Raw genomic sequence first — 23,123 nt, 5'->3', positions numbered from 1 at the left:
TTATGTCCATGAGATTATTGCTTATGTATTTTTCTAAGAGTTTTATGGTTTCATGACTTACATTCAGGTCTTTGATCCATTTTGAATTTACTTTTGTGTATGGGGTTAGTCAGTGATCCAGTTTGGATATACAGTGATTCAGTTTCATTCTCTTACATGTAGCTGTCCAGTTTTGCCAGCACCATCTGTTGAAGAGACTTTCATTTCCCCATTGTATGTCCATGGCTCTTTTATCTAATATTACTTGACCATATATGTTTGGGTTAATGTTTGGAGTCTCCATTCTGTTCCACTGGTCTGTGGCTCTGTTCTTATGCCAGTACCAAATTGTCTTGATTACTGCAGCTTTGTAGTAGAGCTTGAAGTTGGGGAGCAAGATCCCCCCCACACTTTATTCTTTCTTCTCAGGATTGCTTTGGCTATTTGGGGTCTTTGGTGGTTCCATATGAATTCTTGAACTATTTGTTCCAGTTCATTGAAGAATGCTGTTGGTAATTTGATAGGCATTGCATCGAATCTGTATATTGCTTTGGGCAGGATGGCCATTTTGACGATATTAATTCTTCCTAGCCAAGAGCATGGGATGAGTTTCCATTTGTTAGTGTGCTCTTTAATTTCTCTTAAGAGTGTCTTACAGTTTTCAGGATATAGGTCTTTCACTTCCTTGGTTAGGTTATTCCTAGGTATTTTATCCTTTTTGATGCTATTGTGAATGGAATTGTTTTCCTGATTTCTCTCTCTATTAGCACATTGTTGGTGTATAGGAAAGCCACAGATTTCTGTGTGTTAATTTTGTATCCTGCAACTTTGCTGAATTCCGATATTAGTTCTAGTAGTTTTGGAGTGTAGTCTTTAGGGTTTTTTATGTACAATATCATGTCATCTGCAAATAGTGACAGTTTCACGTCTTCTTTACCAATCTGGATTCCTTGTATTTCTTTGTTTTGTCTAATTGCCATGCCTAGGACCTCCAGTACTATGTTGAATAACAGTGGAGAGACTGGGCATCCGTGTCTTGTTCCCGATCTCAGAGGAAAAGCTTTCAGCCTCTCGCTGTTCAGTATGATGTTAGCTGTGGGTTTATCATATATGGCCTTTATTATGTTGAGGTACTTGCCCTCTATGCCCATTTTGTTGAGAGTTTTTATCATGAGTGGATGTTGAATTTTGACAAATGCCTTTTTAGCATCTATGGAGGTGATCATGTGGTTTTTGTCTTTCTTTTTGTTGATGTGGTGGATGATGTTGATGGATTTTCGAATGTTGTACCATTCTTGCACCCCTGGGATGAATCCCACTTGGTCATGGTGTATGATTCTTTTGATGTATTTTTGAATTCGGTTTGCTAATATTTTGTGGAGTATTTTTGCATCTACGTTCATCAGGGATATTGGTCTGTAGTTTTCTTTTTTGGTAGAATCTTTGCCTGTTTTCGGTATTAGGGTGATGTTGCCTTCATTGAATGAGTTTGGGAGTATTCCCTCCTCTTCTATTTTTTGGGAAACTTTAAGGAGAATGGGTAGTATGTCTTCTCTGTATGTCTGCTAAAATTCCGGGGTAAATCCATCTGGCCTGGGGGTTTTGTTCTTGGGTAGTTTTTTTATTACTGCTTCAATTTCATTGCTGGTAATTGGTCTGTTTAGATTTTCTGTTTCTTTCTGGGTCAGTCTTGGAAGGTTGTATTTTCTAGAAAGTTGTCCATTTCTCCTAGGTTTTCCAGCTGGTTGGCATATAGGTTTTCATAGTAGTCTCTAATAATTCTTTATATTTCTGTGGGGTCCGTCGTGATATTTCCTTTCTTGTTTCTGATTCTGTTGATGTGTGTTGACTCTATTTTTCTCTTAATAAGTCTGGCTAGGGGCTTATCTATTTTGTTTATTTTCTTGAAGAACCAGCTGTTGGTTTCATTGATTTTTTCTATTGTTTTATTCTTCTCAATTTTATTTATTTCTTCTCTGATCTTTATTATGTCCCTCTGTGTTGCTGACCTTAGGCCTCATTTGTTCTTCTTTTTCCAATTTTGATAATTGTGACATTAGCCTATTAATTTTGGATTGTTCTTCCTTCTTTAAATATGCCTGGATTGCTATATACTTTCCTCTTAAGACTGCTTTCGCTGCGTCCCACAGAAGTTGGGGCTTTGTGTTGTTGTTGTCATTTGTTTCCATATATTGCTGGGTCTCCATTTTAATTTGGTCATTGATCCATTGATTATTCAGGAGCATGTTATTAAGCCTCTATGTGTTTGTGAGCCTTTTTGCTTTCTTTGTACAATTTATTTCTAGTTTTATACCTTTGTGGTCTGAAAAGTTGGTTGGTAGGATTTCAATCTTTTTGAATTTACTGAGGCTCTTTTTGTGGCTTAGTATGTGCTCTATTCTGGAAAATGTTCCATGTGCACTTGAGAAGAATGTGTATGCTGTTGCTTTCGGATGTAGAGTTCTATCAATGTATATTAGGTCCATCTGTTCTAGTGTGTTGTTCAGTGCCTCTGTGTCCTTACTTATTTTCTGTCTGGTGGATCTGTCCTTTGGAGTGAGTGTGTTAAAGTCCCCCAAAATGAATGCATTGCATTCTATTTCCTCCTTCAATTCTGTTAGTATGTTTCACATATATTGGTGCTCCTGTATTGCATGCATATATGTTTATAATGGTTATATCCTCTTGTTGGACTGAACCCTTTATCACTATGTAATTTCCTTCTTTATTTCTTGTTACTTTCTTTGTTTTGAAGTCTATTTTGTGTGATACTAGTATTGCAACACCTGCTTTTTTCTCCCTATTGTTTGCATGAAATATCTTCTTCCATCCCTTGACTTTTAATCTGTGCATGTCTTTGGGTTTGAGGTCTCTTGTAAGCAGCATATAGATGGGTCTTGCTTTTTTATCCATTCTATTACTCTGTGTCTTTTGATTGGTGCATTCAGTCCATTTACATTTAGGGTGATTATTGAAAGGTATGTACTTATTGCCATTGCAAGCTTTAGATTCGTGGTTACCAAAGGTTCAAAGTTAGGTTCTTTACTACCTTAGTGTCTAACTTAACTCAGTTATTGAGCTATTATAAATGCAGCCTGATGATTATTTGTCTCCCTTTTTATTCCTCCTCCTCCATTCTTCATATGTTGGGTGTTCCATTCTGTGCTTTTTTTAGGAGAGCTCCCATCTAGAGCAGTCCCTCTAAAATACCGTGTAGAAGTGGTTTGTGGGAGGCAAATTCCCTCAACTTTTGCTTGTCTGGGAGTTGTTTAATCCCTCCTTCATATTTAAATGATAATCATGCTGGATACAGTATTCTTGGTTCAAGGCCCTTCTGTTTCATTGCATTAAATATATCATGCCATTCTCTTCAGGCCTGTAAGGTTTCTGTTGACAAGTCTGATGATAGCCTGATGGGTTTTCTTTTGTAGGTGACCTTTTTTTTTTTTCTCTCTGGCTGCCTTTAATACTCTGTCCTTGTCATTGATCTTTGCATTTTAATTATTATGTGTCTTGGTGTTGTCCTCTTTGGGTCCTTTCTGTTGGGAGTTCTGTGTACTTCCATAGTCTGAACAACTATTTCCTCCCCCAGTGTGGGGAAGTTCTCAGCAATTATTTCTTCAAAGACACTTTCTATCCCTTTTTCTCTCTTTTCTTCTTCTGGTACCCCTATAATGTGGATATTGTTTCCTTTTGGATTTGTCACACAGTTCTCTTAATATTGTTTCATTCCTGGTGATCCTTTCATCTCTCTCTGCATCAGCTTCTATGCGTTCCTGTTCTCTGGTTTCTATTCCATCAATGGCCTCTTGCATCTTATCCATTCTGCTTATAAATCCTTCCAGAGTTTGTTTCACTTCTGTAATATCCCTCTGCACATCTGTAATCTCCGTCTGGGCTTCATCCCTTAGCTCTTGCATATTTCTCTGCAGCTCTCTCAGCATGTTTCTGATTTTTATTTTGAATTCTTTTTCAGGGAGACTGGTTAGATCTATCTCCTCAGGTGTTGTCTCTGTGATTTTTGTCTGTCTCAGATTTTGCCTCTTCATGGAGATGGTGATAGTTTGCGGATCTGGGACGAATGGCGGCTGGGAGAACGTCCCTTCTTTTTGGTTTGTGGCCTTCCTCTCCTGGGAGAACAGTGACCTCTAGTGGCTTGTGCTGGGCAGCTGCACATAGACTGGGCCACTGATTCTTGCCTGGCCGCTATGTAGTTTAGCTCCACAGTTGCTGTGGGCGTGGCCTGCTTTGGGCTACTGTTCCGATATGGCAGAGCCAGGTTGGAGGGGAAACAGCCAGGAGTCTGTTTATCTCCGTGAGAAGCCTCCGAGCCACCCTGCTGCACAGGGGGTTAGGGTGCCCAGAGTTCCCCGGGATTCCCTTCTGCTAGGCTAAGTGTTCTGGACACTCCCATCCAGCTGTGGGGTCCCTGTCCCTTCAAGACTTTCAAAAAGCACTCGCTTTTCTTTGTTCCCGGGGCGCCAGCTGCAGGGACCTGCTCACAGGTCTTACTGTCCTGTTTCCCTAGTTTCCAGTACCCCCACGCATGCACTGTCTGCGCTCTGGTGCAGATGGCTAGGGCTGGGTGTTTAGCAGTCCTGGGCTCCCTCTTCCTCCCTGCTCCAACTCCTCTCCTTCCACCAGGAGCTGGGATGAGGGATGCTCGGGTCCCACCGGGCCGTGGCTTGTATCTTACCCCCTTCACGAGGTGCTAGGTTCTTGCAGGTGTGGATGTAGCCTGGCTGTTGTCCTGTGTCTTCTGGTCTCTCTTTTAGGGAGAGTTGTATTTGTTGTATTTTCAAAAAATATGTGGTTTTGGGAGGAGATTTCCGCTGCTCTACTCACACCACCATCTTCCTGTCTCTCTCCTAGCATGTTTATGATTTTTATTTTGAATTCTTTTTCAGGAAGACTGGTTAGGTCTATCTCCTTCTCAGGGGTTGTGATTTTACTCTGTATCAAATTTTTCTGCCTTTTCATGGCGATAGAAATAGTTTGCAGAACTGGTGCAAGTGATGGCTGGGAGAACGTCCCTTCCTGTTGGTTTGTGGCCTTCCTCTCCTTGGAGAACAGTGACCTCTAGCAGCTTGTGCTGGGCAGCTGCATGCAGACGGGGCTTCTGATTCTTGCCCGGCTGCTATGGAGTTTAGCTCTGTGTTTGCTGTGGGCATGGCCTGCCTCAGGCTGCTCCTCCAATATGGCAGAGCCGTGTGGGAGGGGAAATGGATGGGAGGCTGTTTATCTCCATAAAGGGCCTCCAAGTTGCCCTGCTGCCCAGGGAGTTAGAGTGCCCAGAGTTCCCCGGGATTCCCAGCTACTGGGGTAAGTGTCCCGGGACACTTCTGTCCAGCTGTGGGGTCCCTGTCCCTTTAAGACATTCAAAAAGCACTCGCTTTTCTTTGTCCCAGGGGCGCCAGCTGCGGGGACCTGCTCACAGGTCTTACTGTCCTGTTTCCCTATTTTCCAGGACCCCATGCATGTACTGTGTCTGCACTGTAGTGTGGATGGCTAGGGCTGGGTGTTTAGCAGTCCTGCGCTCCCTCTCCCTCGCCGCTCCAACTCCTCTCCTCCCACCGGGAGCTGGGATCAGGGGCGCTTGGGTCCCGCCGGGCTGTGGCTTGTATCTTACCCCCTTTGTGAGGTGCTGGGTTCCCGCAAGCGTGGATGTAGTCTGGCTGTTGTCCTGTGTCTTCTGGTCTCTCTTTTAGGAAGAGTTATATATGTTGTATTTTCAAAAACATATGTGGTTTTGGGAGATTTCCACTGCTCTACTCACACCGCCATCTTAGCTGCACCTCACACATTTTATAATTTTTGTAACCATAAGCTTTACAGCACAATCTCTCACTAAGCATAAAGTATATCTTAACTTAGCAAAACTTTAAGGTTTTTGCTTACCACAAAGATTCCCAGGCTGTAGGTAGGTATACACACTGTAACACACATTTATTAAGGTGTTCATTTGCCACACTTATTTAGCTTACTCATTCCTAACAACTATGCTAGATTATTTACAAAACTTTTACTGAACATTAGACAAAATCAGGCCTCTGAGCATTTTATTCTTGAAAGACTTAGGAGATAACATCAACTTAAATGACTTTAGGTAAACTTAGGCAGCTGATAACCATAAGGACATGTCTGTTTTCAGTTCAACTTAAATTAGCATTACTGTTTAATATCTTCTATTAGAATTTTCTGGGAGTTTTAGAATGCCCAATTTCCACAAGCGCTTGTCTTTAAATCAATTTTTATTAATACCATCTGGAGGTAGAAAGATATTTTCATTTACACACTTAGACACACAAATGTACAGATTGAGACATAATGATAAGGTTCTCTCTGGCGGCCATCCAACATTGAAAGCTGGCTACTTGCTAGAGCAAAAAGTCTGCCACCGACCCTTCGGGACTTCTACTCTGAGGTTGTTAGCTCTTCCCCTGACATCTTTAACCTGTAAAAGAGTGGTTAGATCAAATGTTCCCTCCAGCGGTGAGCCAACATTAAAGGACGGCCACTTGGAGGGGCAGAAAACATGAAATTTTCCCTTGACGTCCATGCTCAAATTGTGAGCTCTCTCCCTAACATCTGAAAAATGGTCTGTCATGAGAGACAAGGGGGTCATCTGCATCTGTCCCATTTCTTCTGTCAACAAGATTAAGATAAACAGGACAACTAACAAACAGGCACCTACAGAGAACAGCTTGCTGCAGCTGTGGAGGCAAAACTGAAAGTAAGTTGAGGGCCTGTTGGACTGCAGCAGCAGCCGACTTTCCTCACAGATGAGGACTTCGTCCTCCTGACGGGGGCAAGGGACGTCTCCCAAGACCCCTGGTCGGTGACACGCCAGCACATCCGACTAAGTCAATATAGCCCTCCTCTAAACTTCCTGAACATGCATTTGTAACTTGCTAATGACTTTTATACACTGGTAGAGTTACTTTAGCACAGCTTTTATCTTTTTTGCTAGGCTAAAAATAACTTTTCATCTTTGTATCTTTCTTAAATACTTAGTACCCTATTTATATAATAACTCAACAAATGTCCTCATTTTTAACCTTTCATTTTTATTGATGTCTCAGAATTAACCTGACAGGTATCTATAAAAGAAAGCATAAAAATGTTCATGGGGTATTACTTATTATATTGAAAAAAATGGCAACATAATATTCATCAGCAAAGAATGATTTAAATAAATTATGGTAAATCTAAACAATGGAATACTATCTATTCAGCATTCACATTTATGATATAGAATATTAATAATCAACATAGATGTCACCAATATAAACTTTTAAGATTCATTTTTGTTAGTTTAAAATTTAAAATCTTTAAAACCCAAATTTATTGGATATAAACCATTTCATTGCATGTGTACCACAAATTACTTAAATATTTCATGTTAGGGATATATATTTGAAAAGATCACCTCAAAAGTTTTCCTCAGAAAGTGTGGCTAATTCCAGGTCTGGGACAGGAAATGTACAATGTTAAGTGTGGAATATCTGTCTCAAAAAGTAAAATAGTGCTCAAAAACAAAACAGGGATACAGGAGTCAGTCTGTGAGGCCAGATTTGGAATAATTTGAGAAACACAAAAAATGGTGATAATGGGCTAAAATACATAGTTCCTTGTAGTAAATTATTTTAAATGGAAAAAAAAACCCATGAGTCATAATGATAAGAGAGAAAGAACAGAGGTAGAGAGGGAAAGGGGGGAAAAGGATTGATGAAATAAAATCACTATTGCAACCCGATTTAGTAGGCAAAGGATCATCAATGGATGCTAAAACCATTAGGTAAAAAGTTATATATGTGAGATGGTCTCAAAATATCCCCATCAGAGTACTTCTTGGCATACAAAGAAAAAAGGTAACTTTTACCATGCAGAATTCAGGTGCACACATGACTTGAACTGAGGCAATCAAATTTAGTATCACCAACAATGGATCAAACTTAAATTATGTGCTTCTTTATATGATAAAATAGGAAGAGTACACCACCATCCACAGTATTCTTGCCAAATACATTTCAACTTAAACCGAATTATGACAAAACAAACAAATCCAGAATGTTAGACACTCTACAAGGCAAATGTTCTAGACTCTTTAATGCTTCAAAAATGTTACGGCAAAACACAAAAGAGGTAAGGAGAACAGAACTTTCCATTAAAGAACCTAAAAATATATGCCTTCTCTCTGCCATGTGAGGAACAGCCACCATCTGTAAACCTGGAAGGGGCTCTCACCAGGAACTAAATCTGCCTGTACCATGATCTTGGAATTCCCAGCCTGTGAGAAATAAATGTCTGTTGTTAAAAAAAAAAAAAAAAGATAAGCCAATTCAATGCACTGTGACTTTGATTTGAATTGTGGATCAATTTTTTAAATGGATATATAGGAAGGACATCTGGGGAACAAGTGGTATAATTTAAGTATGGATTATATATCAGATGATATTATGAATAAATTTGTGTATTCATGATATTGAGGTTATACAGGTCAACCCCTTGTTCTTAGAGATGCACACTGAAATATCTGGGGGTGAAGCATATGATGTCTGCAGCTTACTCATAAATACAAACAAAAATATGTAAATAGGAGTAGAGAGTTTAAGCGAATGGTACAAAATGTTAAAACCTGGTGTATCTAGGTGAAGCATTTACAGTGAATCATAACATTCTTTTAGTTTACCTGTAGCTTTAAATTTTTTCAAATTAAAAACTTCAGGAAAATAATTATAAAATTATCAGAGTGACTCAAATATTTTCCCAGGATCTCTGATTAAATGTCTGACCCTTATGTACTGGTATAAACCCAATCTATTGGAAGAAGGTCAAAATCATTTGCCAATAATGACAAAGACTCAAGAAAATGATTTGCCAGGAAAGAGAACATACTTTACCAATGCTATTCGTGGGCAGCTATGAACACTGGGCTGAATCCATTTGCTGGGCTGAAGAAACAACTAACCCTTTAAGGTCTATAAAGTCAAAATGGGTCATAAGGGGGTAAATCTAAAATTGCCAGTTGATAAACAAGTCACCTTAGGCCTACGAAAAATTGTTGCTTGAGTATTCCTTTCTCTCTGCAGTCCTTCTAAGGGTCAAGTTGTTCTGGATTCTCTGTGCTTTCACCGAGTTTGGAGTCCTTGGCTCATTTTCTTCTTCCAAAACCTTCAAAGTCTCCATTTTCTTTTGAATTAAAAAATTTAAATATAAATACATAAGCCATATGTTTTTCTGGTAAAGAAATAAAAAGAGATTATTAGTAATGCTGAAAGTTCCCTTTGAAACTTTTCCCTCTTTACCGTAAGTTCTTTTCTCACCCCAAAGGTTACCATTGACATGAGGTTGGTGGGTATCCTTCCATGAAGTATATACTTTTTTCTACATTACATATTTTACACAGTATGCTTTAAAAAAAAAGTCATCCTCAGCTCCTGCAGTCTGTATTTCTAATGGCCTTAACCTTTTTGGGTCAAGGTACCTCTTTGTGAATCTAATAAAACTGCCTATACGTTCTCTAAAAATAAAAAATTACATTATATCCAAACATACAAAATGTCACAAGTGTAACAATACAAGAAGCCCATCCACACGGAATCTATTCATCCCAAATTCACAATTCCTGTTTTTCACTTTTACACAACAGCCTCTTTTTCTTACAACCAGTCACCAAAACTATTCAAAAGCCAAAAGAGAACCCAGAAATACATGTGGCTTGAGATGGATGCATGCTAATTTGAAACCAAATGTCCTCTTAAAAAATCCAATCTATATTTTATGTGTATTCTGACAAAATTCTTGCTCCACTTTGACCCACTCTAAATCAGTGCAATTTGACCATCTTTGTTTCACACTGGTATACTGGATCATGCACACGAGTTCATCCACTCAATAATCCCAGTCGCCAAACCTGCTTCTCCAGTCACATTACTGGGAAGAGATCAAGTATTTGGTGGTATAAGGTTCTCAAAGTCAGAATAAGTTTTATTAATTTTGTTCCCCCTGGGGGAGTGGTGAAATTACAACTCAAAACACCTCTGTGCAGAAGTTCAAAAGTTTGTGATAATTAAAAAAAAAGAGAGAGAGGTTTTAAAGTAAGTGGAGACAAGTTCAGGCTTACCAAAATAACATACCGCCTTAAGTTCCTTTGTCTTTGTGAGCGAAGGTTTGCTCATCAGAAAGTGGAGACAAGACCTAGAATTCAGGAAATCTGACTAATGCTAGACTCTGCTAAAATTCACTCTTCTTATATATAAAATTATTTTATTTCATTTGTCGATGGCCTCTCAACTTTAATCCAGTAATGTCTCCCAATTAGAAAAGAATGGATGCCTACTTTGGGGGTGGGGGGGAAGGGGAGAAAGCAATTATGCTAGGACTGCCTTTGAAATAATCTTTCTTTAAAAAAAAACAATGTTGCGTTCTTCCTAATATGCGCATTTGATCCAATAGAAAAATCATGTCTAAATTATTTGCCAGATACACTGACCTTTTCCAGATCATCAAATTAGTGTTCAAGAGATAATCTGACCGTTCATCGTTTTTAGAGTCATACACATGCTCTTTGGCTAGTCTAGGTCCTACAGACACTGAAATACAGGCAAGAGAAAAGCACTTTACGTAACACAAATCATCACCAGTCACGCAACGACAATCAATTAGAACACAAAACAAATCACGACAGCAGAGGTCACTTACTCTGTCAATCCCACACAGTTTTAAAATGCCATTACCATCAGCTTCAAGTACGAAATCACCTCACGTATAACAGCCGGCAGAATCACACACACACCGAAACACAACCACACTCCCGGCCACTGAGGGCCTCCTAGTCCGCCCGACATCTCGCGCTGTCTCACACCCAACAAAGGGTCTGACAAAACTCACAGAGGGTCCCCGCACCGTCTTGGCTCCTCCCCGGCACCTGCCAAGCTGGCGGGTAGCTCCTGTTCGGGGTCCCGTCAGACCCCAGTACGACTCATCTACCGCTGGTCTCAGGCCCCAACCACCCCAGCCGAGAGCGACGGACGCCTGCTCAGTAGGACAGCCGAGCACTCCCAGGAATCTCCGGGGCGCTTTAAATCTCGTTCTAGTGTCGGGCGCCGCGAGCCCGCGCCGAGGTTAGTGGACGGGGCCTCTTAGCGACCTGCCCCTCCAGCCGCGACTTTCGCGGCTTTGGACTACATTTCCCAGAGCTGCCGCGGCCCGAAAGCGGCCTCATTTCCGGTTCTTCGCGCGATTTGGAGGTCTCGCGTTGGGAGACGGTGCGTCTGTGGAGGAACTTGGCCCGGCTCCCGCTGGGCGGGCGAACCCAAAGTCGGGCTTGGACCCCGGGCGCCAAATCCCGGACCCTGAACAGCACCTTCTGTCGAGGTGAGGATGCGCGGAATGCCTGGGCGAAAACGCGCGGAGGAGATTTGCTGAAAATGCGTGTGTGGCTGTCTTCTGCGGGTTTGTGTTGTCCGACAGCCTGCCTGGTGTTGGTGACTGGGCGAACGGGCATGTGCAACCGGTTTTGTGGATAAGCGTTTGTGTGTGAGTTGTTTGTGATAATATTTGTGTGACAGTGATATGTGACCGTGTACTTATCTGACTGGGAATGTGTTTATGTGACAGTGTGGTTGTATGTATGTATACCGTATGACTGGGGTTTGCTTATGAGTGTGAGATAGATGTGCGACAGTGCTCTTGTGACAGGATGTTTGGACGTCCTTGTGCCACTTTGAGGTTGTGTGTCATGTGTATTACAGGGGTTTACCTGTGACTTTGAGGTGTTGACAAGTGTTGATGTGAGAAGGTGTTTGTGCCTGCTTGTTTCCTTGACCTAGAACTTAAGTTTGTGTTTTTCTGACTATCTGGTTGGATGACTGTATGTGCCACGCGTGGGACTGTGGTACCGTGTGTGTGCCGTTTTCATGACTGTGTCAAGAGAGTAAAAGTGCTGCTGTGAAAGGATGTTTTGGGCTATATGTGTCCTGACAGGGTGTTTGGATGTGCTTGAGTGATTGTGTGTGTGCTCTGTGTATGATTGGATTTTGTTTAAGACTAGGCTGTGTGACAATGTAGCATTAACTTGATGATTGTGACTCTGGCTGTGTGACTGTGGAGATGTGATTGTGTGACTTGTGTGGTTATTTGTGTACTTTATATAATCTGTGACCTTACAGGAGTTTAATGGAGTACAGAGGTAAAATTGTATTTTTATTTCTGGTATTTGTGGTTCATTCTGGAGCTGAGTCAGCCTGTGGATCATGACTCCCCTGTGACTTTGCCCTACTTGGAGGACTTCTTTCTCTTCTGACCACAGTGACTACCTCGTCCACCCTCTTGCACACCCACCTCCCAGCCCCAGTTCACACATAGCCTTTCTTGCTTCATTTCTGTATCATCAGTTCACCCTGGCATTGTATTTGTAGGTTCCCTGCTGTTTCCTGGTGCCCACTCACCCTAGAGCCTTAAAGGTACTGGATGCAGAGAAGTGACAGGAAAGGAAGTCAGAAATTCGAGACCCTGAGTGAAGAATATGAGTTGTTTCTAAGCCACAGACCTGATCTTCAGATGAGAATTTTAGAGCAGATAGCACCTTCAAGACAGGCCACTTGAAAATCTAATGAGGTTCCATGAGTGTGAATACTTCCAGAGAGTGCCTATAACACTTTTTTGTCTTTAATTTTTTAAATATATTTTTAAAATTGAAGTATCATTGATAAACAATCTTAGTTTCAAGTATACGATACAGTGGTTCAACATTACCCATATTATTATATCCTCAACCCTACTAGTACAGCTACTGTCTGTCAACGTAGGAAGATGTTACAGAATCATTGGCTGTATTCTCCATGCTGTACTATTTTCCCTGTGACCAACCTACATTATGATTGAGAATTTTTGTGCCCCTTTATCCTCCTCAGCCTCCCCACCCTGCCACCCCAACCCCTCCCCTATGGTAGCCACCAGTCCCTTCTCAGTGTCTCTGAGTCTATTGCTGTTTTGTTCCTTCTGTTTTGCTTTGTTTTTATATTCTACAAATAAGTGAAATCATATGGTATTTGTCATTCTCTGTCTGGCTGTTTCATTCCTTCTTTTTTCCTTTGTTTTTATATTCCACAGGTAAGTGAAATCATATGGTATTTGTTATTCTCTGCCTGGCTTTTTTCACTGAGCATAATACCCTCTAGGTCCATGTTGTGACAAATAGTGGGATTTCTTTCCTTTCTATGGTTGAATAATGTTTCGTTGTATGTAGGTACCACATCTTCTTTATCCATTCATCTATTGATGAACACCTAGGTTGCTTCAATATCTTGGCTATTGTAAATAGTTCAGTGGTAAACATAAGGGTGCATGTATCTTTTTTAATTGGGGAATTTGTTTTCTTCAGGTAAATTCCTTGAAGTGGAATTACTGGGTCAAATGGTATTTCTATTTTTAGTTTTTTGAGGAAACTCCATACTGCTTTCCACAGTGGCTGCACCAACTGACTTTCCCCAACAGTACAGAAGGGTTCCCATTTCTCCACATACTTACCAACACTTGTTACTTCTTGTCTTTTGGATAATGGCTATTCTGACTGGTGTGAGGTGATATCTCACAGTGGTTTTGATTTGCATTTCCCTGATGATTAATGATGTGTAACATCTTTTCATGTGCCTGTTGGCCATCTGTATTTGTCTGAAGAAATGTCTGTTCAGGGCCTCTGCCCATTTTTTAAATAGGTCATTTGGGGTTTTCTTTGGTGTTCAGGTATATGAGCTCTTTATATATTTTGGATGTTAACCCCTTATTGGATAAATCATTTTGAATATATTCTCCCATACTGTATGTTGCCTTTTTTTATTCTGCTGATCATGTCCTTTGCTGTACAGAAGCTTTTTAGTTTGATTTAGTCCCACTTGTTCATTTCTAATTTTATTTCCCTTGACCAAGGAGATGTGTCCAGGAAAAACATGCTTATACTTATGTTCAAAAGATTTTTGCCTTCATTTTCTTCTAAGAGTTTTATGGTTGCATGTCTTACATTCAGGTCTTTCATCCATTTTGAGTTTACTTTTGTGTATGGAGTTAGGTAGTTACCCAGTTTCATTCTCTTGCATGTAGCTGTCCAGTTTTCCCAACACCAGTTATTTGAAGAGACTTTTCTTCATTGTATATTCATGGCTCCTTTATCGTATTTTAATTGACCGTACATGTGTGGATGTTTTCTGGGCTCTCTATTCTGTTCCATTAATCGGTTGGTCTGTTCTTGTGTCAGTACCATATTGCTTTGGTTATTATAGCTTTGTAGTATAACTTGAAGTCAGGGAGTGTAATAACCCAAGCTTTGTTCTTTCTCTGGATTGCTTTGGCTATGCAGGGTCTTTTGTGGTTCCATATGAATTGTAGAACTATTTGTTCATTGAAAAAGTTTTTGGAATTTTGATAGGGATTGCATTGAATCTATAAATGACTTTGGGCAGGATGGTCATTTTGACAATATTAATTCTTCCTACCCATGAACATGGGATAGATTTCCAATTATTTGTGTCTTCTTTAATTTCTCTCATGATTGTCTTATATTTTTCAGAGTATAGATCTTTCACTTCCTCAGTTAGGTTCATTCCTAGGTATTTTATTCTTTTTGATGCACTTGTAAATGGAATTGCTTTCCTGATTTCTCTTTCTGCTAGTTTGTTGTGGGTCTATTGGAATGCAACAGATCTCTGTGTATTAATTTTGTATACTACAACGTTGCTGAATTAGTTCTAATAGTTTTATGGTGGAGTCTTTGTATGTATAATATCATGTCATCTGCAAACAGTGACAGTTTAACTTCTTCTTTAGTGATTTGGATGCCTTTTATCTCTCTGTGTTGTTTGATTGCCTTGGCCAGGACCTCCAATACTATGTTGAATAAAAGTGGTGAGAGTAGACATCCTTGTCTTGTTCCTGATCTTAGAGGAAAAGCTTTCAGCTTTTCACCATTAATTATGATTTTAGCTGTGGGTTAGTTGTATATGGTCTTTATTATGTTGAGTTACATACCCTCTATACCCATTTTGTTGAGAGTTTTTATCATGAATGGATGTTGAATTTTGTCAAGTGCTTCCTTGGCATCTATTGAGATGATCATGTGGTTTTTATCCTTCTTTTTGTTAATGTGGTGTATGATATTAATTGATTGATGAATATTATACCATCCTTGCATCCTTGGAATAAATCCCACTTTGTTGTGATGGATGATCCTTCTGATGTATTTTTTAATTTGGCTTGTTAATATTTTGTTGGGGGTTTTGCATATGTTCATAAAGAATATTATATTGGCTGTAGCTTTCTCTTTTTGTAGTGTCTTTGCCTGGTTTTAGTATTAAGTGATGCTGGTCTTATAGAATGAGTTTGGAAGTATTCCCTCTTCTACTTTTCAGAATACTTTAAGAAGGATGAGTATTAGCTCTTTAAGTGTTTTATAGAATTCAGGTGTGAAGCCATCTGGACCTGGACTTTTGTATTTGGGTAGTGTTTTGATTATCAGTTTTATTTCATTACTGGTGATTGGTCTGTTCAGATTTTCTGTTTCTTCTGTGTCAGTCTTGGAAGGTTTTTTTCTAGGAATTTGTCTGTTTCTCCTAAGTTGTCGAATTTATTGGCATATAATTTTTCATAGAATTCTCTAATAATTCTTTATATTTCTGTGGTATCATTTGTGACTGTTCCTTCTTAATTTCTGATTTTGGTTATTTGTGTACTCTCTTTTTCTTGATAAATCTGGCTAGGGGTTTATCTATTTTGTTTATCTTTTCAAAGAACCAGCCCCTGGTTTTATTGATTTTTTCCCACTGTTTTATTCTCTATTTTATTTATTTCTGCTCTGATCTTTATTATGTCCCTCCTTCCACTAACTTTGGTATTCATTTGTTTTTCTAGTCTCTTTTAATTATGATTTTAGACTGTTTATTTGAGAGTGTTCTTGTTTCTTGTTTCTTGAGACCTGTATTGCTATGTACCACTCTCTTAGAACTGCCTTTGCAGTGTCCCACAGATTTTGGGCTGCTGAATTTTTGTTTAATTAGTCTCCATGAATTGCTTGATTTCTGTTTTAATTTGTTCATTGATCCATTGATTATTTAGAAGCATGTTGTTTAGCCTCCATGTGTTTCTAGGCTTTTTTGTGTTCTTTGTGTAATTTATTTCTAGTTTCATACCATTGTGGTCTGAGAAGCTTGTTGATAAAATTTCAATCTTTTTTAATTTATTGAGACTTTTTGTGGCCTAGTATGTAATCTGTTCTGGAGAATGTTCCATATACACTTGAGAAAAATGTGTATCCTGCTTGCTGCTTTTGGGTAGAACATTCTGTAGGTATCTGTTTAGTCCATCCGATCTAATGTGTAGTTCAGTGCCTCTGTTTCCTTATTTATTTTTTGTCTGGTTGATCTGTCTATTAATGTGAGTGGTGTGTTAAAGTCTCCTAAAATGAATGTGTTGCAAATCTATTTCCCCATTTAATTCTGTTAGTGTTTGTTTAATATATTTAGGTGCTTCGATGTTGGATGCATAGATATTTGTAATGGTTATATCCTCTTGTTGGACTGACCCCTTTATCATTACGTAATGTCCTTCATCTCTTTCTTTGTTTTGAAATCTATTTTGTCTAAGAATCGCTATTCCTGCCTTTTCCCCCCTATTGTTTGCATGAAATATCTGCTTCCATCCCTTCACTTTTAGTCTGTGTATATTTTTGGTCTGAAATGAGTCTCCTATAGACAGTATATATATGGGACTTGTTTCTTTATCCATTCTGCCACTCTATGTCTTTGATAGGTGCATTCAGTCCATTTACATTTAATTATTGATAGGTATATACATATTGCTATTTTGTTGTTTTCTGTTTGTTTTCATAGCTCCTCTCTATTACTTCTCTTCCTCTCTTACACTCTTCTTTTGTTATTGATGGTTTCTGTAGGTTGTTGTTGAATTTCTCTTTTAAAATTCTTTGTGACTCTATTATAGGCTTTAGGTTTGTGGTTACAAATGTTCGAGGATAGCATCCTGACTATATAACAGTCTATATTAAGTTGCTGATTGCTCTATTTTAAACACAATCTAAAAGTACTTTTTTTCTTCTTCCTTCTCCACACTTTTTGTGTAAACATGTCATAATCTGGACTTCTTGTTTGATTTTGTCTATAGTTGGTTTTGCTACTTTTATTTTTGTGCTTAGTAATTACTTGGTCTACTACCTTTACTGTGGGTTTAATTTCACTGGTGAAACTATGTAGCCTTAGGAACATTTCCAATTACAGCAGTTCCGTTAACATATCCTGTAATGCTTGTTTGGTAGTTATAAATTCTTTGAGCCTTCATTTATCTGGAAATTGTTTAATCCCTGCTTCAAACTTGAATAATATTTTACTGTGTAGAGGATTTTTGGTTGAAGGTCCTTCTGTTTCAGTACATTAAATATTTCATGCCTCTCCCTTCTTGCCTGGCAAGTTTCTGCTGAGAAGTTTGCTGATAGCCTGATGGGATTTCCCTTATAAGTAATCTTTTTTTCTCTCTCTGGGTGCTTTCAGCACTCCCCCCTTATCCTTAATCTTTGACATTTTAATTATTATGTCTTGATATTGTCTTGCTGGGGTTCCTTTTGTTATGGGTTCCCTGCACTTCCGTGACCTGAGTGTCTGTTTACTTCCCCAGATTGGGGAAGTTTTCAGCAATTATTTCCTCAAAGAGACTTTCTATCCCTTTGTCTCCTTCTTCTCCTTGTAGTACCCCTATTATGCAAATATTGTTTTGTTTGGATTGATCACACAGCTTTATCATTTCATTCCTAGAGATCCTTTTTTCTCTCTGTTCCTCAGCCTCATTGTATTCCTGTTCTCTAATTTCTATTTCATTGTCTCCTTTACTTGTAGCAATCTATGATTCATTCTGTCCACTACGTTTCATTTCAGTTGCTGTATTCTTCAGTCCTCCGTGAGATCTTTAATACATTTCTTCAGATCAATAAGGGTATTTATGATTTTTACTTTGAAATATTTATCAAGAAGATTGGTGTTCTCTGTTTCATTTAGCTGTCTTTCTGGCATCTTACCTGTGGTCTGAAACATATTCCTCTGCCTCCTTCATTATGTCAGGGTTTCTGTATTTCTTCCTTTGTATTAGATGGCTCTTCTATGCTTCCTGATCTAGAGAGTAATGGCCTTATGAAGAAGGCATCCTGTGGTTCCCAGAAGCTCAGGACTCTTTTCTCTTCAGTGCCTGGTTCTCCTTTACTGTGAAGCCCCAGTTGCTGTTGGTGGGCAGTGGGTAGGGGTCACCTTTTGGTCTGTCTGCCAGCAGTGGTTTATCTCAGTCTGCTGAGGACAGCAGTTTGCCTCAGCTGGCCCTTTGTGGTTAGAGCAGTGAATTCTGCTGGGATGGTTGTGGGCAGGGCTACCCTGGAGCAGTGGTGGGGCTGCTGGGTTAACAGGGTGGATGGAGCAGTTGCACGGTGAGTTATGCAATGGCAGGGTGCATGGACTCACTGCAGTGGCAAGTCCCCAGTTTGTGAAGTGTCCTGGTACTTAGCAGTGGCAGTGAGCTGAGCTGTGGGAGGGTGCATAGGTGCGTGGGCAAGCAGTGGTAGTGAGAGGCACAGTGGGATTCTGTGCCAGCAGGAGGCAGCTAGTTGCTAGGGAGTTCTTTAACAGCAGTGAGGTGTGCAGCACTGGGCTTGGCCATCTCTGGGGAGGAAGGAGCTCTCAGAGCCAGCTCTGCAGGCACTTTCCCAGTTTGGCTTAAACAGGGCCTTGAAAGCTGGGAGACTTTCCCTCTTCCCATCAGGCAGCAAAGTTTGTGCTGCTGAGCTGAGTGGGATGGCATTTCAGCAGTGCACAGGGAAGTACCTCAGGGCTGAGCCACCAGCCTAGGGATTGGAGCATCTGGCGCTCCCAAGAATGCCCAACTTGTTCAACTGAGGGAGGGCTGGGGAGATATCGTCCACCTGCCCTTTCTTCTGCAGATAGCTCTGTCCAACCTTCACCCGTCTGTTTCCCCTCCCACTGGTGGCATGTGTTTTAAACTGCTGCCTCTGTGTTGGGTCTCGGCAGAAACAATGGAGCATGCCTGTCCTCCACAGCCTCCCAGAGTGTTCCAACTATTCCTGGTGTCCAGTCCCGCTAATCACCAGAACCCAGTGCAATGTGGACTTGTGTTCCTAGAGCATATCTCCAGGGGCAGGTATGCAGAGTTCCTGGTGCCTATCCCCTCCCCGTTACTTCTTCTTCCTCCTGACTGTGGGCTGGGAAGGGGAAGGAGCTTGTATCCCGCTGGATTGCAGCCCTGCCACTTTACCCTTTTCTGTGTGGTCTTTTCTTCTTCCTCAGGTGTAGGTGGTCTGTTCTGCAGTCTTCGGTTCACTTTTAGGTTTAGGTGTATTTCCTGTAGTTGTTTCCTTGGTGTGTGTGGGAGGTTTCCACCTTGCCTTCCTATTCTGCCATCTTCTCTTTTCAAACACTTTACAACTTGTAGCGCTCTACTGCAGGGACCCATCTCCACCTTTGAATCCAGAAATAAATTCTAGCCCATGACAGCTGTGACCTTGGCTCTTCTTTCTCATACAGAAAGCTGTTCTAGTCTTCTGATTTCCCTCTATGTTAATTGGGGGTAGACTGAGGTTGAGGAGTGGAACAGGATGTGTTCTCATTTAGAGTATACCCAAGAAAGGCCTACTATTTCATGGTTCCATTTTCTTTTCCTGATTGTAGAGCCCAGAGGAAAGAATGGCTGTTACACATTCAAAAGCAAATCCCAAGGTGAGTAGATGGTTCTTCTGTTTCCTGAAATGCCTTTGTTTTTTAGGATATAGGAATCTTTGTTTTCTTTTCAAAATTTCTTAGCTAAGTCTTCTCATATGATGGAGGGGCAAGGCAATTTTCTATAGACTAGGAACAAGGAATGTGTGCAGTTAATTGATAGATGCTTCCCAACAGTAGTTAAATTGAAGAAGAATGGATTTTCAATTCATGAATTTTAAAAGGAGATGATTCTGGTTTTATTTTGACACAGTAGTATTCTGTGTTTTTAACTTTGTTAATTTTCAAATATATACAAAAGTATAATGAATGACCATTTGTCCAGCTCAAAAGTTCCACTATGTTCAGAGAGTATACTCTGTGTGATTTGAACTCTTTTAAATTTATTAAGATTTGCGTTATGACCCAGAATGTGTGGTGTATCTTAGTAAAGGTTTGGTGTGCACCTGAAAAGATACTACTCTGCTGTTGTTGGGTACAGTGTTCCCGTAAGTGTTAGCTAGGTAAAGTAGATTGGTAATATTGTTTAAATCCTTTTTGTAACTCTACTGATTATCTGTCTGTTGTTGGATTTATCTTTCTTTTATTAATTTCTATTAGTGTCTGCTTTGTGTATTTTGAAGCTTTGTTATTAGGTACATAAATGTTTTAGATTATGTATCCTAATGTTAATTGACCCCTTTATCACTATGAAATGGTCTTCTGTATCCCTGGTAATATTCTTTATTCTAACATCTACTTTGTCTGATATTTAATGTTACAACTCCAGCTTTATTTTCATTAGTGTTAACATGATATATCTTTTTCTATTCTTTTACTTTCAACCTATTTGTGTTCTGATAGTTATAATATATTTATTGTTGGCATGTTGTGTTTTTTTCCAGTTTGACAGTAGGTGTCTTTTAATTGGAGTATTTGTGCTACTTGAATTTATGTGCTTATAATATAGTTTGGGTCAAATCCACCATCTTGTCCCATCTGTTCTTTATTTCCTTTTCCTTCTTTTCTGCCTTCTTTTCAATTGAAAGAGATTCAAAATTACAATACCAGTATTCTTACTAATCTTGTGAATACAGAAAACCAATCAAGACTTCTTGGAGTTCAGTAGAAAATAACCATTAGGGATCTATTATCAAATTACTGTGTTTTTAAAATCACCTAAAATAACACCTTTCATATAGATAACCCACCAGTTTGAGAGACACAGTTAAGTTCATTTGTTTCATCTTGCTTTCTACTTTTAGGGATTATTTTTCTCCTGTGATTTAATATTATTTTTAAATTACATAAAATATTTACATATTTCCAAATTCAAAACTACAGAGCAAAGTCAATTCAGAGAAGTCTAGCATCCATTCCTATCCTCTCCACCTTGTTTCCTTCTTCCATTTATAAATAACATATGTTTATGTATGTTTGTATGTATAAGCACATATTTTTATGTTGTCTCCATTTTCAATTAAAAGGAAGCATTCTATGTACACTGTTCTGTACCTTCCTTTCCCTCCCCCCCAAATTGAATGTATCCCCAGAAATCATTCCACATTCAACTTCAGCAAGTATTGATTTATGGCTGAACATGTTTCATCTGCAACACCACTACTCCCTCCCCACCAAAAAAAAAAAAATGTGAGAAAACAATTCCATTCACAATAGGATCAAAAAGAATGAAATACCTAGGAATAAACCTAACCAAGGAACTGAAAGACCTATACCCTGAAAACTGTAAGACACTCTTAAGAGAAATTAAAGAGGACACTAACAAATGGAAACTCATCCCATGCTCCTGGCCAGGAAGAATTAATATCATCAAAATGGCCATCCTGCCCAAAGCAATATACAGATTCGATGCAATCCCTATCAAATTACCAACAGCATTCTTCAATGAACTGGAACAAATAGTTCAAAAATTCATATGGAACCACCAAAGACCCCAAATAGACAAAGCAATCCTGAGAAGGAAGAATAAAGTGTGGGGGGGATCTTGCTCCCCAACTTCAAGTTCTCCTACAAAGCCACAGTAATCAAGACAATTTGGTACTGGCACAAGAACAGAGCCACAGACCAGTGGAACAGAATAGAGACTCCAGACATTAACTCAAACATATATGGCCAATTAATATACGATAAAGGAGCCATGGACATACAATGGGGAAATGAAGTCTCTTCAACAGATGGTGCTGGCAAAACTGGACAGCTACATGTAAGAGAATGAAACTGGATCACTGACTAACCCCATACACAAAAGTAAATTCAAAATGGGTCAAAGACCTGAATGTAAGTCATGAAACCATAAAACTCTTAGAAAAATACATAGGCAAAAATCTCATGGGCATAAACATGAGTGACTTCTTTATGAACATATCTCCCTGGTCAAGGGAAACAAAAGCAAAAATGAACAAGTGGGACTATATCAAGCTAAAAAGCTTCTGTACAGCAAAGGACACCATCAATAGAACAAAAAGGTACCCTACAGTATGGGAGAATATATTCATAAATGACAGATCCAATAAAGGGCTGACATCCAAAATATATAAAGAGCTCACACACCTCAACAAACAAAAAGCTAATAAGCCAATTAAAAAATGGGCAGAGGAGCTGAATAGACAGCTCTCTAAAGAAGAAATTCAGATGTCCAACAGACACATGAAAAGATGCTCCACATCGCTAATCATCAGAGAAATGCAAATTAAAACCACAATGAGATATCACCTCATAGCAGTAAGGATCGCCACCATCCAAAAGATAAACAACAAATGTTGGCGAGGCTGTGGAGAAAGGGGAACCCTCCTACACTGCTGGTGGGAATGTAAATTAGTTCAACCATTGTGGAAAGCAGTATGGGGGTTCCTCAGAATGCTCAAAATAGAAATACCATTTGATGCAGGAATTCCACTCCTAGGAATTTACCCTAAGAATGCAGCAGCCCAGTTTAAAAAAGACATATGCACCGTTGTGTTTATCGCAGCACTATTCACAATAGCCAAGATATGGAAGCAACCTAAGTGTCCATTGGTAGATGAATGGATAAAGAAGATGTGGTAAATACACACAATGGAATATTATTCAGCCATAAGAAGAAAACAAATTCTACAATTTGCAACAACATGGATGGAGCTAGAGGGTATTATGCTCAGTGAAATAAGCCAGGCAGAGAGAGACAAGTACTAAATGATTTTACTCATATGTGGAGTATAAGAACAAAGAAAAACTGAAGGAATAAAACAGCAGCAGACTCACAGAACTCAAGAATGGACTAACAGTTACCAAAGGGAAAGGGACTGAGGAAGATGGGTGGGAAGTGAGTGAAAAGGGCTGGGAAAAAGAAAGTGGGCACAACAACTAGCATGTGTAATGTGGAGGTGT

At 39.5% G+C, this 23,123-nt stretch overlaps 1 protein-coding gene and 1 long non-coding RNA gene across 13 annotated transcripts in view; one reads left to right on the top strand and one right to left on the bottom strand.

The window, feature by feature from the left end:
- Nucleotides 1-7,026: 7,026 nt before the first annotated feature.
- On the bottom strand, nucleotides 7,027-11,135 carry LOC108387289 (uncharacterized). 4 transcript variants are annotated; one of them, XR_012126801.1, is made up of 3 exons: nucleotides 10,873-11,135; nucleotides 8,878-9,219; nucleotides 7,027-8,269 (listed from the first exon to the last, which is right to left on the bottom strand). It is a non-coding gene; the product is annotated as an uncharacterized lncRNA (long non-coding RNA). The 4 variants fall into 4 exon arrangements; XR_012126802.1 differs by having other exon boundaries at nucleotides 8,883-9,219; XR_005060137.2 differs by having other exon boundaries at nucleotides 9,024-9,219; nucleotides 10,873-11,073.
- A 75-nt stretch (nucleotides 11,136-11,210) lies between these two features.
- Nucleotides 11,211-23,123, top strand: part of ZNF420 (zinc finger protein 420) — a 52,387-nt gene continuing 40,474 nt past the window's right edge. For 5 of the 9 annotated variants that reach the window (XM_017645485.3, XM_073226201.1, XM_017645482.3 and 2 more), the window contains exons 1-2: nucleotides 11,212-11,358; nucleotides 19,710-19,757. The gene's annotated coding sequence lies outside the window, so the exon portion shown is untranslated. Of the gene's footprint in view, nucleotides 11,359-19,052; nucleotides 19,183-19,709; nucleotides 19,758-23,123 lie in introns of all 9 variants that reach the window. The other 4 variants (XM_073226200.1, XM_017645460.3, XM_017645455.3 and 1 more) reach the window with 3 other exon arrangements.

The sequence above is a fragment of the Manis javanica genome, chromosome 17, assembly GCF_040802235.1.
Source record: "Manis javanica isolate MJ-LG chromosome 17, MJ_LKY, whole genome shotgun sequence".
In the NCBI taxonomy this organism is placed as follows: domain Eukaryota; kingdom Metazoa; phylum Chordata; class Mammalia; order Pholidota; family Manidae; genus Manis; species Manis javanica.
This window is presented reverse-complemented; position numbering and strand designations above follow the sequence as displayed.